This window comes from Saccopteryx bilineata, chromosome 5 (assembly GCF_036850765.1).
Source record: "Saccopteryx bilineata isolate mSacBil1 chromosome 5, mSacBil1_pri_phased_curated, whole genome shotgun sequence".
Classification (NCBI taxonomy): Eukaryota; Metazoa; Chordata; class Mammalia; order Chiroptera; family Emballonuridae; genus Saccopteryx; species Saccopteryx bilineata.
The window spans coordinates 200583186-200601073 of record NC_089494.1 but is presented as its reverse complement, the minus strand read 5'-3'; the positions used below and the strand labels follow the sequence as shown (position 1 = coordinate 200601073).

Here is a 17888-nt window from a genome sequence, read left to right as displayed (position 1 = left end):
AATTCTTGGAATCTGGGAGCAAATGTCACAGTAGCATCCTTATCTGAGCTTGCAGTTTCACCAGACTTAAAGTGACTTTAAGATTAATGAGCCTGACCAGGTGGTGGCGCAGTGGATAGAGCGTCAAACTGGGATGCGGAAGGACCCAGGTTCAAGACCCCGAGGTCGCCAGCTTGAGCGCGGGCTCATCTGGCTTGAGCAAAGAGCTCACCAGCTTGGACCCAAGGTCGCTGGCTCCAGCAGGGGGTTACTCGGTCTGCTGAAGGCCCACGGTCAAGGCACATATGAGAAAGCAATCAATGAACAACCAAGAAGTCGCAACACGCAAAGAGAAACTGATGATTGATGCTTCTCATCTCTCCGTTCCTGTCTGTCTGTCCCTGTCTATCTCTGCCTCTGTAAAATAAAATAAAATAAAATAAATTAAAAAAAAATTAATGAATTTACGCAGACTTCTGAAACAATGAAACCATCCTTTATTGGCAGTAAAATGTTCTTGTTTCCTTGTACAGTAATTACAATTTCCTTCAATGTAGCACTTCCACACTTCAGCCTCAATGTTAGAGAAACTGACTGGAATTTGTTTTTGATTAGTCCCCAATGTTAAATGTAAGTAAATGCTCCATTTGAACCATAAATTCCCAGTACAACTTAAACTCAAACATGTTGAAGCAACTCCATCTTGCTTTTTAAAATATGCTTTGTACTACAACTTAATGGAAGCTCAGTCTCACCTTGTCTTTGCTTTGTATCAGAATTTTCAAATATAACCACATCCAATTTCACTTCCAGCGTCACCACTTTTCGTTTCTTTACAGCTGTCACCTTTGTTGACCAATTCCCTTTTTATCACTGGAAGAAGAAAACACAACTATTCTTTACTCTCTGTGAACTAACAGATGTTCAATAACCAATCACCAACAGACTTTGAAAGAAGTGATATAACTGGTTACTGATCATGACTCACATCTTTTATTTGCATAATGATTTATAAGAATAAACAGCCAGTAGCAAAGTTTATGCAAAAATTCAGTTAATATTGTGGTCACTGAAATTTTAACCATGTTGTTGGGGGACTGATGTTATTTATTTCAACTGTGAAAAATGCATGTTGGAATGGTGCAAGGAAGGACTGCCTGTATCTAAAAAGAATAATGTATTAATTCACAAAGTTTTTATTTCAATCTAGTTAACTACTAGCCAAGCCTAATCTTAGATTAAATAAAGGAATTTGAGTTCTCAAAAGAATGCTACCAAAACTCTGAATTACTCACTGGAGCTAGAAGAATGTTTGGAGATAAGTAATGCAGAATTCTTCAAATCAGGATTTGCAGAGCATCCAAAGATTTAAATAAATTTGACATTTGCAAAAAACAATTGTCCAGATTATAAAACTTTACAATCATCACAAGTCACAAGACCATATGTCTACAACTTACTCCATAGCAACTATCATCACGTTTACTGCTGTAAAATAGTACCATCCAACTCGTTGTTTTAGTTGGGTTTTTTTGCACTTAGATCTTAGCCAAAAGGCCAAGAAGCAATTACTTTCATTTTTGAATGCATTTATTTAATAAATATTTTCATTAGAGGCCATAAACAAAGTATACATCAACTTTTAAGAAATAGAAAATTGCCCTGACCAGATGGTTTGATTGGTTAGAGCAAGGGTGGGGAACCTTTTTGGCTGAGAGCCATGAACGCCACATATTTTAAAATATAATTCCGTGACAGCCATACAATATGTTTAACACTAAATACAAGTAAATGTGTGCATTTTATGTAAGACTAACACTTTTAAAGTACAGTAAGTCTGAATTCTTTTTAATAACGTTGTTATGCTGTTGCTAACCAACGATGAATAAAGCTCTTACCATTAATGCGACTTCTGGTGCTGCATAGTTTTGCTGATGAGTTTGTAGTCTGGTTGATATGTGGTGAGGTTAAGCTTCATGTAGGCATTGAGACTTCCATCTGTTAAACGTGATCATAGGTTGGTCTTAATGTTCTTTAGTTGTGAGAAAGACTACTCACATGCATTCGTAGAGCCAAACATGGTCAGTACAGCAATACTCACACGCTGCATTGTGTGGTATGTGACGGGAAATGCGTTCCAAGTTTTGACAATCAGCTGGTCCGCAGGTTGAAGTTTTTTCATCTCTCCCCACTTGTGTTTGCTTGCCAACTCTGCTTGCTATTGTGCAAGTCTTTCCAAATCTTCATTCAGTGACTTGAAATTATTCGCCCACATCTGAGGCCTTCAGGTCAGCAGCTTGTAGCTCAAAATCTCTGACGGGGACACCAGGAATGTAACTCAGGTCAGCACTGTCCACTGCACACTCCTGTGGATGGGTGATGAATTTTAAAAGACGAATGCGCTCATGAAATCTCCAAAGCACGCTTTGAATGACTGGAGGAGATTAGATGTGAAGCCCGCTAGCTGCTGGAAATCAAGATGTTGAGCAGAGTCACTTGCTGTGCATGCATCTTTAAACTCTCCCAGTTTTTCAAAGTGTAGTTAACGACCTGTTTCAATGTTAGTGATGAAGAGTTCCATCTTGTTTTCAAATGCAAACACTGCTTGTTGAAGGGATAAGACTGTGTTTCCAACACCTTGCATTTTCACATTGAACTGGTTCAGATGTTCAGTCATGTCCACGGGATAGAACTTCAGGAGCCACTCAGTGTTAGCTAACTCAGGATGCGACGTTTTTCATTTCATAGGCAAAACAGCAAAACTTTCCTCAGGTAGTGTGTCACTGACAGCATACCTTGCAATCACGCTGAACTGGGATAAATGGCTTATGTCTGTTGACTCATCCAAAGCAAGAGAAAAGAATGGTGCTGCATTAATGTCCTTCACTTGTGTTGCCTCAATTTAATCTGCCATTATGATGGTATGATCGTGAACAGTTCTTGCCAACAGAGAAGCATGTCTTTTATTCGTTTGATTATCTTGTCTTTATCTGAAAAGTTGTCAAAAAGTTCATTGGCAACATCAAGCATGAATGTTTTGGCACACTCCCCATCTGTGAATGGCTTTCCATTTCTCACAATTGCTAAAGCACCAGCAAAGCTAGCCGAATTTCAGTCACCTTGTTGGGTCCAAACACAGAGTTGCTGCTGACTAGCTTGCACTCTGCACAGTAGCTCTTGTCATGCTTTCTTCCTGCTGTTCCCTGCTGGATATTTTGATGCAAATGTAGTATGGCATGTGTCAAAGTGCTACTTTATATTTGACCATTTCATCGATGCAATTTTATCATTGCATATTAGACACACTGCAGAACCTGCTCTCTCCACAAAGGCGAATTCCTGTCCATTCCTGCTGAAAAGTACGATACTCCTCATTTTTCTCTTCTAGCCATCTTCTTTGTCAAAAGGGTATCTGCAATTAGCTAGCTGACTACTTGATTAAAAGGAGGGAGGTTTACTTTCTGACCTCACAACGACCTGTGTACGTTAGGCATTATCCAATAAAAATTTGGTGTTGTCCCAGAGGACAGCTGTGATTGGCTCTAGCCACCCGCAACCATGAACATGAGCGGTAGAAAATGAATGGATTGTAATACATGAGAATGTTTTATATTTTTAACATTATTTTTTTTTATTAAAGATTTGTTTGCGAGCCAGATGCAGCCATCAAAAGAGCTGCATCTGGCTCGCAAGCCATAGGTTCCCAACCCCTGGGTTAGAACTTTGTCCGAAAGTACAGAGGTTGCTGGTTTGATCCCTGGTCAGGGCATATACAAGAAGAGATCGATGTTCCCATCTTAGTTTCTCTTTCTTCCCATTCCTCTCTCCCTAAAAATCAATTAAATAAAAGATAAAAAAAGAGAAAATTAACTTAAATCAACATTTGAGTATTCACAAATATTTTTTTCCTTTATATTCTTCAACTTTGAGAAACACCCAAGACAGCATGCCTAAGTAATGACAGATTAACCTAGTATTAGATTTGAGATTTCCAGCTTCCAACCACCTGACTATCTACTAGTATTGAACAAAGCTTAAGTTAAAGGTGATCACTCATATCAAAGAGTACTTATAAAATATCCATAGTTCAGCAATTGAAACCCAGAACATATATTCCCTAAGAATTTCAGGGGCTGAAAGAATTATGTCAGTATTTTTAAGAAATGGTGACTGGCCTGACCAGGCCATGGAGCAGTGAGTACACCGTCAGACTGGGATGTAAAGGACCCAGGTTCAAAACCTAGAGGTTACCGGTTTGAATGAGAGCTCACCAGCTTGAGTGTAGGATTATAGACTTGACCCCATGGTTGTTGGCTTGAGCAAGGGGTCACTCGCTCTGCTGTAGCCCCCTGGTCAAGGCACATATGAGAAAACAATCAATGAACAACTAAGGTGCCACAACAAGGAATTGATGCTTCTCATCTCTCTCCCTTTCTATTTGTCTGTCCTTCTCTGTCTGTCTCTGTGGCTGGGTGTGTGAGAGGATAGCTCGGTTGGTTAGATCATCACCCCAAAGCACAGAGGCTGCTGGTGCAATCCCTAGGTCAAGGCACATACAGGAACAGATCAATTGTTCTTGTCCCTGTTTCCCTTCCCCTCTCTCTAAAATCAGCAAAATAAACATTAAAAAAAAGAGAGACTCCAGCTGGTGGCTCAGTGGATAGAGCGTTGGCCTGGAATATTTGGGCCAGTGGTCAGCAAACTCATTAATCAACAGAGCCAAATATCAACAGTACAACGATTGAAATTTCTTTTGAGAGCCAAATTTTTTAAACTTAAACTATATAGGTAGGTACATTTCTTATCGAGATAGCACCCGCACATGGTATTTTGTGGAGGAGCCACACTCAAGGGCCCAACGAGCCACATGTGGCTCATGAGCCGCAGATGCCGACCAGGGTCCTGGGCTCTTGGTCAGGGCACACAAGAGAAGTGACCATCTGCTTCTTGCTTCTCTCCCTTTCCCTCTTCTCCTACTGCCTTGATTGGTTCAGTGTGGCCCCAGGCACTGAAGATAGCTCGGTTAGTCCAAGCATATCAGCCTCAGGCACTAAAAATAGCTCAGTACTCAAGCATCGGCCCAAGATGGGTTTGCCAGGTGGATCCTGGTCAGGGTGCATATAGAGGGTCTGCCTCATAATCCCCTCCTTTCACCTTAAAAAATAAAATAAAAATGAAATGGTGACTATTAAGATTAAAAGTCCTACCCCCAATCTAATGGCCTATTATTAATCTATTGATTCAGAAAATTATATTACCTTTGAAATTATATTTGTTATCTTTTAAAGCTAATATAAGGAAAAAATTTTCATTGAGAACAATATCTGAATTATGCTCAAATGTCAATATTTTTGCTCAGATATTTTTATTTTATCAAAACTAATTTATTAATCCCTTACCTTGTTATAGAAATCTTTGAATTCTTGATCAGATAAATAATAAAAATGTCTTTTAAGAAAACACCCTTCAGTTTTATTCCTAAAAAGAAAAAAAACATTTACTGATAAATCAATGTACAAACACTACGTATCTATAAGCCTCACAATTTTCTTTTCCTATTATGTCCTCATCCACATACATTAATCACAACAAATCATGATGTGAACAGCAGTGGAAAAAGTTTAATCATTGGACATTTTTACTTTCTATTTCTTTTCAAGCAGCAATGGTGAATATATTTATTTCCTATTACTGCTGTAACAAACTGTCATAACAGTGGTAGGAAGCCAGACAAATTTATTACCTTTCAGTTCTGCGAGTTAGGTTCTGTAGGAATTTCACTGGGCTAAAAGCTTTGTTCCTTCTGGAGGCTCTAGGGAAGAATTCATTTCTTTGACTTTCATGGCTTTTAGAGACCGCTTTCCTCCATCTTTAGAAGCAACAATATTGTTTAATCATTGAACATTTATGCCTTCTTCTTATTTTCAACTTACACTCTAGTCAAAAGGTTTTCATTGCTTAGCCTTTTTTTAAAAAAGCATGTAATACATGAACATTCCTATACATCCCAATTTCTCATGTAGAACAGATAAGACCTCTGATTTTACAACTGGAAAAAACCCATAATAAAGATAATCTCAAGTACAGTGGTCCCTCATCTATTGTGGGGTTTAGGTTCCAGAAACCCCGTGATAGGTAAAAATCTACAAGGTAGCGACCTTATATTTATTTTATTATTTACATATATTTTAAGGCTTATAAATCCTCCCCACTCTTATAAACCTTTCCCACACTTATTTTACCACAAAAATAATTAGAATAAATATGTAAAAGTACCTATATACCACAAAATCCCACAATACTGCTAAAAATCCACAATACAAAATTAGATATATACAATTTAAAAATCCACAAGACAGTGAGACTCCGAAAAGTGAAGCACGATATGGTGAGGAACGACTGAATATCATTTATCTACTTTGTACAGATTCTCTTATGCAAACGTACAGGTATCTTCTTTTCACCATGAGGCCAGATATGGAAAGGGAAATCCTACCTTAAACCATTCAAAAACTGGTTTTGCCTTGCTTTGCATCTAATGCTTTTGTTATTAGACAAGGTTTCCAATGATCAGAAGTTTTAAAACTTTAAGAGGGAGAGGGTTATCTCTGAGAACATGAGTTCTAAAGCTTTAAAAGGAAGAGAGCTACCTGACCAGGTGGTGGCGCAGTGGATAGAGCGTCAGACTGGGATGCGGAGGACCCAGGTTTGAGACCCCAAGGTCGCCAGCTTGAGCGCGGGCTCATCTGGTTTGAACAAAGCTCACCAGCTTGGACCCAAGGTCTCTGGCTCAAGCAAGGGGTTACTCGGTCCGCTGAAGGCCCGCAGTCAAGGCACATGAAAAAGCAATCAATGAACAACTAAGGTATCACACATGCAACGAAGAACTAATGATTGATGCTTCTCATCTATCTATTCCTGTCTGTCTGTCCCTGTCTATCCCTCTCTCTGACTCTGTTAAAAAAAAAAAAATTAAAAGGAGGAGAGCTGTCTCTCTTAACAAAGAACTTTTAAGCAGTGATAAAGGGAAAAAGACTAAAAAAATTACAAATCTTAGACACTAATTAGAATTCTTCACAACATTCTGATTGCTTGACAAGGTCTATACTTTGCTCATTATGAGGGATTGAGCCTACGGAGGTGGGAAGCAGTATAAAGAAAAGAAAGTATACTCACCATATTGGATAAAAACCAAGCTTTGGGGGGAAAGGGCAAACAGCCCTAAGCTGCTGCTGTATAATTGCATCTTTCCTCCATCCTATGTCAAATATTTATGTAACTGCCTATAAGTGATTGGACTATTCTTTGAAAACTCTACACAGAAATTTCAACCTTTCCAAGTCAGTCTACACCCCAAGCAAAATACTAGGCACAGGGACACTCAAGTTCTATTTAAAGTCTAGTTCTAACCACTTCTCTAACCACCTCCCCCCTAAAAATTAGGAGAGGGGCAATGGGTCCAAGAAAAATACATACAATCAAGGTAGAACATTCTGACTAGAAAATGAATTTTCTACCTGACTGGTTGTGGCACAGTGTATAGAGCATCAACTTGGGGCACTGAGGACCCAGGTTTGAAATCCTGAGGTCGATGGCTTGAGCCCAAAGGTTGCTGGCTTAAAGCCCAAGGTCACTGCCTCGGCTGGAGTACCTCCCCATCAAGGCACATATGAGAAATAATCAATGGACAACTAAGGTGATGCAACTATGAGCTGATGTTTCTTTTTCTTTTTCTTTTTGAGCTGATGTTTCTAATCTCTCTCCAATTCTGTCTCTCTTAAAAAAAGAACTTTCTTATGAACTCCCTAGAAACTTTTCAAAGGAGTGTAGCATCACTAAGTATTTTATATACGTAGACAAGAAAGAAATCATGCACCTTAGAAAAGAGAGCACTTTTTGTACACACACTTTCACGTCTAATGATCTGACTTAAAGGTCAAATATTAAACCTCTTGATTCAATAAATTAAGTTTTTTTTAAAAAAGCATTTTATTCAAATGTCATAGTCAGCCTCCAAGATGATCCCCACCTCTTCGTATTCACCACCTTGTATAGTGCCAACCCACACACCAGGACTGGTCTCTGTAACCAAAAGAATAAGACAGAACTGACACTATATCACTTTCAAAATTAACTTTTCTATTTTATTTTCTTAAGTGAGAGGAGGGGAGAAAGGATACAGAGTCCCATATGCACCCCAACCAGGATCTATCTAGCAATGCTCTGCCCATCTTTGGCCATTGCTTGACAACTGAGCTATTTTTAGCACCTGAGGTAGAAGTTCAGTGGAGCTGGGGCCAACTTGCTCAAACTAATCAAGCCATGGCTGTGGGAAGAAAGGGGGGGGGGGTAGGAGGAGAGAATCAAATGGTTGCTTCTCCTGTGTGCCCTGACTGGGAATCAAAGCTGGGACATCTCCATACACAGGGCCAACGTATTACCACTGGGCCAAGTGACCAGGGCTTCAAGATTAACTTTTAAAAGATAAGCTTCCAGGCCCTGGCTGGCTGGCTCAGTGGTAGAGCATCGGCCTGGCATGCAGGAGTCCTGGGTTCAATTCTGGCCAGGATACACAGGAAAAGCACCCATCTGCTTCTCCACTCCTCCCCCTCTCCTTCCTCTCTGTCTCTCTCTTCCCGTCCCGCAGCCGAGGCTCCATTGGAGCAAAGTTGGCCCAGGCGCTGAGGATGGCTCCATGGCATCTGCCTCAGGCGCTAGAATGGCTGTGGATGCAACAGAGCAACGCCCCATATGGGCGGAGCATTGCCCCCTGGTGGGCATGCTGGGTGGTTCCCGGTCAGGTGCATGCGGGAGTCTGTCTGCCTCCCCATTTCCAACTTCAGAAAAAATACAAAAAAAAAAAAAAAAAGATAAGCTTCCATTTTGGCCTTTTTCTTTTGTATCATTCCCTCTGAGAAAAGCCTGCTGTCATATGTGAGGACCCACAGGCAGCCTATGGAGAGATTTACAACATGAAAAATAACTGAAGTCGTCAGCCAACAGCCATTAAGAAACTAAGGCTGCTTGCCTGACCAGTGGTGGCGCAGGGGATAGAGGGTCAACTTGGAACACTGAGGTCCCCAGTTCAAAACCCTGATGGCTTGAGCACGGGGTTACCAGCTTGGGCAAAGGATCGTCAACATGATACTATGGTCACTGGCTCAGCTGGAATCACCCCCACCATGCTGTCAAGGCACATATGTGAAGCAATCAAGGAACAACTAAAGTGCTCTAACAAATTGATACTTCTCATCTCCTACCCTTCTTGTGTGTCTCTCAAATAAATAAATAAAACCAAAACTATGAGTTAATGCTTCTCACCTCTCCCTTCCTGTGTGTCTCATAAAAAAGTAAAAAGAAAATGAGGCTACCAGGTGTGAGAGTTTGAAAGCTGATGTCTCTCTTCCTTGCACCATAATAAGTGTTTGTTATTTTAAACTACTATACTAAGTTTTGAGTAACTTGTTACATAGCAATGTATAAATCATGTAGAGGGCCACAATCCATAGCCAAAAAATAAAATGTACAACTTATGAATTAGCTGAAAAGGTCTGAAGTTTTGTGGGGGAAAAATCAGATTCAGAATTGTCTTTATATTTAGTTTCCAAAATTTCAAAACCCCAGGTTTTCTGAAGAAGGAAAACAAACAAAAAAACAGTACTACAAGGATGAAAAATTCAGCAAGAATATAAATCAGTTATTAGAAATACATTTTATTATATCGGGACAACAAAATTAAAGGCTTTAGTAGAACTAGCTAAGAATCTGACAAAAAGGTAGGTGTTCAAGGAAGAAGATACCAGTACTAGAAAGCAAAAAGTCTATTTGTTCTCACAGGGTTGCTGTAAGAAATATTGCTAAAAAACCCAACTGTGTGTCTATGTATATAAAACACTTAGCACAATGCCTGTACAATAAGCAATAGCTGTCATTATTTTTCCCCAAGTGACTAATTAATGAGCTTCTATACCAGGGGTCCCCAAACTTTTTACACAGGGGGCCAGTTCACTGTCCCTTAGACCATTGGAGGGCCGCCACATACAGTGCTCCTCTCACTGACCACCAATGAAAAGAGGTGTCCCTTCCAGAAGTGTGGCGGGGACCTGGATAAATGGCCTCAGGGGACCGCATGCTGCCCCCAGGCCATAGTTTGGGGACGCCTGTTCTATACCATAAAATAGGAAATTAGACTTCACTGAGGCCTTTATAAATCCTGCATTTTTTTTTACTTAGACAATCCTGCATTTTTAATTCATGGACACTTTTCCAGGAATACTTACATTTAAGACAGACAGTAAAAATACTATCTTCCCTGTATATTCTGAGTCATCTTCCAAGACCCAGAAATCTTGTTCTGATTATCTCCAAGAATGTAATTCCTGCAAAGAGATGTTTTAAATTATTTTGTGTAACAGCCATTGCCTTTGAGAAATAATATCTTTAAGACAGCTTTTATGTCCTCATTAACATATTCAATAATCACAACCGGCCTAGCCTGTGGTGGTGCAGTGGACGGAGTGTTGATCTGGAATGCTGACGTGGCTGGTTCGAAACCCTGGGCTTGCCCCATCAAGGCATATGTGACAAGCAATCAATGAACAACTAAAGTGAAACAACTGCCTGACCTGTGGTGGAGCAGTGGATAAAGCATCAACCTGGAACATCGAGGTCGCCCATTTGAGACCCTGGGCTTGCCTGGTCAAGGCACATATGGGAGTTGATGTTTCCTGCTCCTCCCTCTCCTCTCTCTCTCTCTCTCTCCTCTCTAAAATGAAGTCTTTCAAAAAAATAGGGGAGGGGGAATACTTCCCTGTGCTAATCATTGCTTATTATCAAGATTATTAAATTGCATAGGTTTTGAGTAGTCAACCTTATTTTTCCCATGCTCTGTTTCTTTCAAATGCACAATTCTGCTGAACACGAGGTTGTTTTAGGGACACATAGGACATCAGAGAAGAAAAGCAGAAACACATGTATCTATTCCTGTGTCAGTGACTGAAAAGACAAATTGACCTTAGACATCGCCTCTACACTCAAGGAGCACCTTCCAACAGGTACCTTACAAAGTTCTGAATCCTTAAAAATAGGGCAAACACCACAATTAGATACCACTTCACACCTACGAGAATGTGGAGAAATTGGAACCCACATCTATCACTAGTGGAAATGGTGTAACCACTTTGGAAAAAGTTTGTCATTTTCTCAAGAGGTGAACCGTAAGAGTTAGCACATGACCCAGCAATTCCACCCTTAGGTATAGACAAGAGTAAAATAGGTCCACACACGGACCTGGCTGGATGGCTCAGTGGTAGAGCGTCAGCCCGGCATGTGGGAGTCCCGGTTCGATTCCCAGTCAGGGCACAGAGGAGAAGCATCCATCTACTTCTCCACCCTTCCCCCTCTCCTTCTTCTTCTCTATCTCTCTCCTCACCTCCAGCAGCCAAGGCTCCACTGGAGCAACGTTGGCCCAGGCGCTGAGGATGGCTCCATGGCCTCCATCTCAGGCGCTAGAATGCCTCCAGCTGCAATGGAGCAATGCCCCAGATGGGTAGAGCATCGCCCTCTGATGGGTATGCTGAGTGGATCCTGGTCTGGCACATGTAGGAGTCTGTCTCTTTGCCTCCCTGCTTCTCACTTCAGAAAAAGACAAAAAATAAAACAAACAAAAAATACAGGTGTACACACAGACTTATACACTACTGTCCACAGCAGCATTATTCACAACAGCACCGCCCCCCCAATGGAGACAACCCAAATGTCCACCAAGTGATGAATGGATAAAGAAAATGTGGTATATCGACACAACAGAATATCTTTTGGCAATTAAAAAAAAGTACATATAGGCCCTGACCAGTTGGCTCAGTGGTAGAGCGTCGGCCTGGTGTGCAGAAGTCCGGGGTTCGATTCCCAGCCAGGGCACAAAGGAGAAGCACCCATCTGCTTCTCCACCCCTCCCCCTCTCCTTCCACTCTGTCTCTCTCTTCCCCTCCCACAGCGAGGCTCCATTGGAGCAAAGATGGCCCGGGCGCTGGGGATGGCTCCTTGGCCTCTGCCCCAGGTGCTGGAGTGGTTCTGGTTGCAACAGAGCGACGACCCGAAGGGGCAGAGCATTGACCCCTGGTGGGCAGAGCATTGCCCCCTGGTGGGCGTGCCGGGTGGATCCTGATCGGGCGCATGCGGGAGCCTGTCTGACTGTCTCTCCCCGTTTCCAGCTTCAGAAAAATACAAAAAAAAAAAAAAAAAAAAAAAAAAAAAGGACATATATATGCCACAACATGGATGAACCTTAAACATTCTAAACCAGTCACAAAGACCATGTTTTAGTTTGATTCCATTTATACAAGTGTCCAGAATAAGCAAAACTACACAGACAAAAAGATTAGTGGTTACCAGGGGCTTGGGAAAAATAAGATACAGGGAGTGACTTCTTATGAGAATGAATTTTTGGGTGGTGGGTGATGAAAATGTCCCCAAACTGTGGTGACGGTTGCACATTAAAAACGCTCACTTCAGAAAATTAAAAACTACTGATTTAAACACTTTATTTAAAAAAGAAGGAATTAGTGTGCCATCTCCCCCTTTTAAATTATTGATTTTAGAGAAAAAGGGAGAAGGAGGGAGAGGAAAACAGAGGGAGAAAGAGGAACATCAATTTGTTGTTCAACTTTTTTTTTTTTTTTTACAGAGACAGAGTCAGAGAGAGGAATAGACAGAGACAGACAGACAGAAACAGAGAAATGAGAAACATCAATCATCAGTTTTTCGCTGCAACACCTTAGTGCTTCATTGATTGCCTTCTCGTATGTGCCTTGACCGTGGGCCTTAAGCAGATGGAGTAACCCCCTGCTCGAGCCAGCGACCTTGGGTCCAAGCTGGCGAGCTTTTTGCTCAAACCAGATGAGCCCGCGCTCAAGCCAGCGACCTCGGGGTCTCGAACCTGGGTCCTCTGCATCCCAGTCCAACGCTCTACCCACTGCGCCACCGCCCGGTCAGGCTGTTCCACTTCTTTATGCATTCATTGCTTGATTCTTTTATATGCCCAGACTAGGGACGGAACTGCAACCCTGGTGTAGCTGCACGAACCAACTGAGTTATCTGGCCAGGGCTGAATTGTACACTTTAAAGGGATTAATTGTATTATATATAAATTACATCTCAATAAAACTATCACAAAAAATAAAGCAACCATTTTTTTTCCTTAAAGATAATTGAAAACTTATTTATTTCTATTTAGCCTCATTCATATCTTAACTGGTTACTAGAAAAGTTTCTAATAGTCTAACAAACTGACAGTGATTTAAATTCAGGTCCTATCCTTTGCTCCTCTTACAGCCAAGCAAGGTCATTCCCCATGTACCAATTTTCCACAAATGTGACTTTTAAGAAATCTTGTATGAGCAAAATCTGTTAATTTCTTTCAAATGAGATAGCAGTTTTTAAATAAATTAGGGTTTTTTTGTTTGTTTGTTTGTTTTTATTTATTTTTTTTTTAATTTTTTTTATTTTATTTTTTTTCCATTTTTCTGAAGCTGGAAACAGGGAGAGACAGTCAGACAGACTCCCCGCATGCGCCCGACCGGGATCCACCCGGCACGCCCACCAGGGGCGACACTCTGCCCACCAGGGGGCGATGCTCTGCCCATCCTGGGCGTCGCCATATTGCGACCAGAGCCACTCTAGCGCCTGAGGCAGAGGCCACAGAGCCATCCCCAGCGCCCGGGCCATCTTTGCTCCAATGGAGCCTTGGCTGCGGGAGGGGAAGAGAGAGACAGAGAGGAAAGCGCGGCGGAGGGGTGGAGAAGCAAATGGGCGCTTCTCCTGTGTGCCCTGGCCGGGAATCGAACCCGGGTCCTCCGCACGCTAGGCCAACGCTCTACCGCTGAGCCAACCGGCCAGGGCTGTTTGTTTGTTTTTTTGGAGAGGATAGGGAGAGACAGAGAGAGAAGAGACAGAGAGCGAGAAGTGGGGGAGGAGCTGGAAGCATCAACTCCCATATGTGCCTTGACCAGGCAAGCCCAGGGTTTCGAACCAGCGACTTCAGCATTTCCAGGTCGACGCTTTATCCACTGCGCCACCACAGGTCAGGCCAATTTTTAAATAAATTAAATTTAATTGAGTGACGCTGGTCAATAAGAATACACAGGCTTCAGGTAAGCATATAAGCATATTATAATTGAAAGCGGATGTAAATATTTCCTTGAGCTGAGTCTTTTCTGGATGGAATCTGGACAAAGTAAACAAAAGGGGAGAAAGAAGCAATCTTGTATGGAAATGTAATCATTCTTACCAGCTAGAGAAGGAAATGAAAACGTTACAAAAATTTGTTAAGCAGGAGAGAAAGAAGCCAGCAGAGAAAGAAACTTAGGCTCTCTTCCAGTACAGATATACTAGATATACTAAGGACCTCTTCCAAGACACGAAATAGAAACTATGCCCTCATTGGCCCTATTTTGTTTCATTTATGGAAATTGAAATCTGGAGGCGGAGCAGTCCCACACCTTTCCCTTTCTCCTTTCCTCTCCCCCCCACTCCCCCCACCCCCGACTCCTCCCCCCAGGCCGGTTCTCCTTGCCTCTGGGCCAATTTCTTCTACAGCTCACTTCTTCTACTTGTGATCTTTTTTTTTTTTTTTTTAATACTTTATTTATTGGTTTTTACAGAGACAGGAGAGAAAGGGGAGCATGGAATGGGAAGTATCAACTCATAGTTGCTTCATATTAGTTGTTCATTGCTTGCTTGTTGTATGTGCCTTGACCAGGGAAGCCCAGGGTTTCGAACTGGCAACCTTGGCATTCCAGGCCGAAGGTTTATCCACTGCGCCACCACAGGCCAGGCTACTTGTGATCTTCTATATGAACTTTTATTACCAAAAAAAAAAAAAAAAAAGAAATGGAAAGCTTATACCGTAAACGTAAAAAAGTCAAAGAAATCATTCAGGCCCTGGCCTATTTGCTCAGTGGTAGAGCGTCGGCCTGGCGTGCAAAAGTCCCGGGTTCGATTTCCGGCCAGGGCACACAGGAGAAGCGCTCATCTGCTTCTCCACCCCTCCCCCTCTCCTTCCTCTCTGTTTCTCTCTTCCCCTCCCACAGCCGAGGCTCCATTGGAGCAGATATGGCCCGGACGCTGGGGATGGCTCCTTGGCCTCTGCCCCAGGCGCTTGAGTGGCTCTGGTCGGGACAGAGCGACGCCCCGGAGGGGCAGAGCATTGCCCCCTGGTGGGCAGAGCGTCGCCCCCTAGTGGGCGTGCCGGGTGGGTCCCGGTCGCATGCGGGAGTCTGTCTGACTGTCTCTCCGTTTCCAGCTTCAGGAAAAAAAAAAAGAAAGAAATCGTCCAAAGATCTCCTGTAACGGTCCATGACCGCTCCCACATCTTAAACAAAACCATTTCACTGCCCCTTCTTTATTGCCCCTCCTAGTACTGCTACTGACGAGTCCGCACTAGCCCCTGATTATTACCAAATAGCCCCAAGAACCTCACCTTATTTCCTTCTTAATTCCCGCGTTGTTTCAAAGGGTCTTGCAAGAAAGTGTTCGATGAATTAAAAATCGACATATTCTCATATTAGACTCATTCACGCTCCCGAGGTCACATACCGAGGCCCAACCATACCAACAGCTCCTACATTATCTTCGCAACAGGGAACTACTAAAAAAAAAAAAAAGACATGTCTCTCAGTAAATAGTTTCTTTTTGGTCCAATTTGTCTTCAACATTTCTAGGGCACACCCGTTTATCCCTCTTCCCTCTATCTCTGCTTCTCATCATTTCCTCCATTCCTTTTCAGAGCCCGCAGCCGGAGACCCATCGGCATACCCCTGGACTGATCCCAACGTTGTCCTGCCACTCCACTTCGCATTCTCAGGCCTGGCCTCACAAAAAGCGCGATGGCACTGGATTTAAGCCCAGCAAGCAACAACAGCAGAACAACGTGCACACCACAGCAAAACTCCCGAATCACCCCGAACAGAGAGGGAGGAGCGAACTGCATGCGCCCCTGGCCTTTCCGATTGGCTGCTGTGACATGACGTGACCTGTGATTGGCCATCACGTCAAGCGAAGTGCTCACAGGAAGAAGGGTAAGGGTCCGAGTCTTAAGAGCCCGCCTTCTCAACAAATAGAGGTCGCAAATCCAGTGTGGGCGGAGCTAAGCTTACCGTGATCCACGCTGTCCCCAGAACACGGACTGGGGAGGACACGTAGCAAGATGACCCGAATTTATCTCAACAGTGGGCTGCAGCATTCTGGACACCGTGCTGAGCTGCAAGCGCGGCTGCTCTTTCCCCCAGTGCGGGAGAGCAGCCTCGGAGCTGTCTTATCCCCACAGCACTGCCAGGCGCACAGTAGGCCAGGGTGGACGGGGCCGAGCAGCGAGTCCTGCCGTGGATGTGACGTGTTTGACGTGTGTAACGTGTGCCGGGGAAAGGAAACTGGGGAACTCAGGATTCAGGACGTTTGTTCCAGCTTTTCCCGGTCTGTGATTACCTCCGGATTGGTAAGGCTCGTTGCCTAGCGCTGGCCTATGGCTTTTAGAGGTAGTGACTCAAAAGGAATTCCGCTTCCTTTCTGTCTCATTTAACGTGAAGAGACGAAAGGAAGGGAAGTTTGGGAGAACTTTTGAAGGCGTGCACTTCCGTTTACAGTGTGGGTGTCACTCAAGAGCAGGAGTACAGATCGGTTTTCAGTACTGCCTGTCATAACAAGTTGTTCAGTGGTTCGCCGAGATAGAGGGCTGGCGGTATGCTGGCTGAATCTGGTCGTGGCAAGGAAGTTTCCCTTGGCGCAGGAGGAGGGAGGAGCTTCAGACCAATCTAATTTGAACCCGCGTCTATGGTCCAGGCTGTCATATAGGTCATTTAAATCAATGTTGAAGGCACAGTAAGAAATAGAACGTAGGTAAAACGTCCGCACAGACAAAAAGAAATGTACTTTAAAAGAGGTAGGCTATTAAGGTAATGTGAAATGCAGAGCTAAGCTATTGAAGCACTTTTTTGAGATCAAAAAGAGCTTTATGAGACAGGAGGTAATTCAGTTGGACTTGGAACCTTACCTAGAGTGGGTGATGGTACAGAAGTGGAAAAAGTAGCTTGTAAACTTTTTTTTTTTTTAATGTCAGGTTACGGAGTTTCAACTATGTATGGTAGGCCTTTTGTAGTCATTGTTTTGTTTTTTAAGTAGGGCTCATTCTTCTACATAAACTTATAATTGTCTCCTGGCTTTTCCATTTCCCTCTAGGATTTTTCCCCCATTCATTACACTGCTTTCTCTACAGATTACTTGTCTCAAAGCAGAATGCTTACATTACAGCTCCCTCAAGCCCTCAACTGAAGGTAGAGCATTCCTATGAAACTTCATAAGCTGAAATGGCATAAAATGAACAGTAAGTTCGCATTCACCAGAAAGTTTGCATTACACCACTTCACTTTTATGAGTGACCTACGTTTTCAACTAACCAATAGAAATCCAGAGGATTTTCGCTATTACAGGGGGAAAAAGTGATTGCTGTACTGATTAGGTCTTTCGTAAAGCGAAGTTGCTTAATTTAAACTTCAGAATGAAGGATACCTGTACTTACATCTTTAAACACAGACACAGAAACTCTTGAGCCTATGTGCACCTCTTCACTACCCTACCTTTATAACCAGGCTTCTCAACACGGGAACATGCACTTGCTTCTCTGAGTCCCATTGACTTTTCCACCTAGTGTAGCCATATACCTGTGATCACTGCTGTAATGCAACATAGCTGACAAAGGGTCACTGGTAGTCCTGCCAAATCTAACTGAAATCTAAGCCCTTCTCTTGGCGTCTTTTTCACTTTTAATCATAGTTACTCTCTGAAATTCTCGCCTCCCTTGGCTCGATTGACACTCCTTATTTCTCAGTCTTTCACTGCCCTGCTTCTCCTCTGCC

General features: G+C 42.8%; 1 long non-coding RNA gene across 6 annotated transcripts; it reads right to left on the bottom strand.

Moving 5' to 3' along the window:
• Window positions 1-475: 475 nt before the first annotated feature.
• Window positions 476-16445, bottom strand: LOC136338038 (uncharacterized). Of its 6 annotated transcripts, none has more exons than XR_010731907.1 (7): window positions 15793-15934; window positions 15458-15625; window positions 11411-11613; window positions 10260-10358; window positions 5723-5848; window positions 5379-5457; window positions 476-3807 (listed from the first exon to the last, which is right to left on the bottom strand). It is a non-coding gene; the product is annotated as an uncharacterized lncRNA (long non-coding RNA). The 6 variants fall into 6 exon arrangements; XR_010731910.1 differs by having other exon boundaries at window positions 5723-5791; XR_010731908.1 differs by lacking the exon at window positions 11411-11613 and having other exon boundaries at window positions 476-852; window positions 1878-3807.
• Between the last annotated feature and the right edge of the window lie 1443 nt (window positions 16446-17888).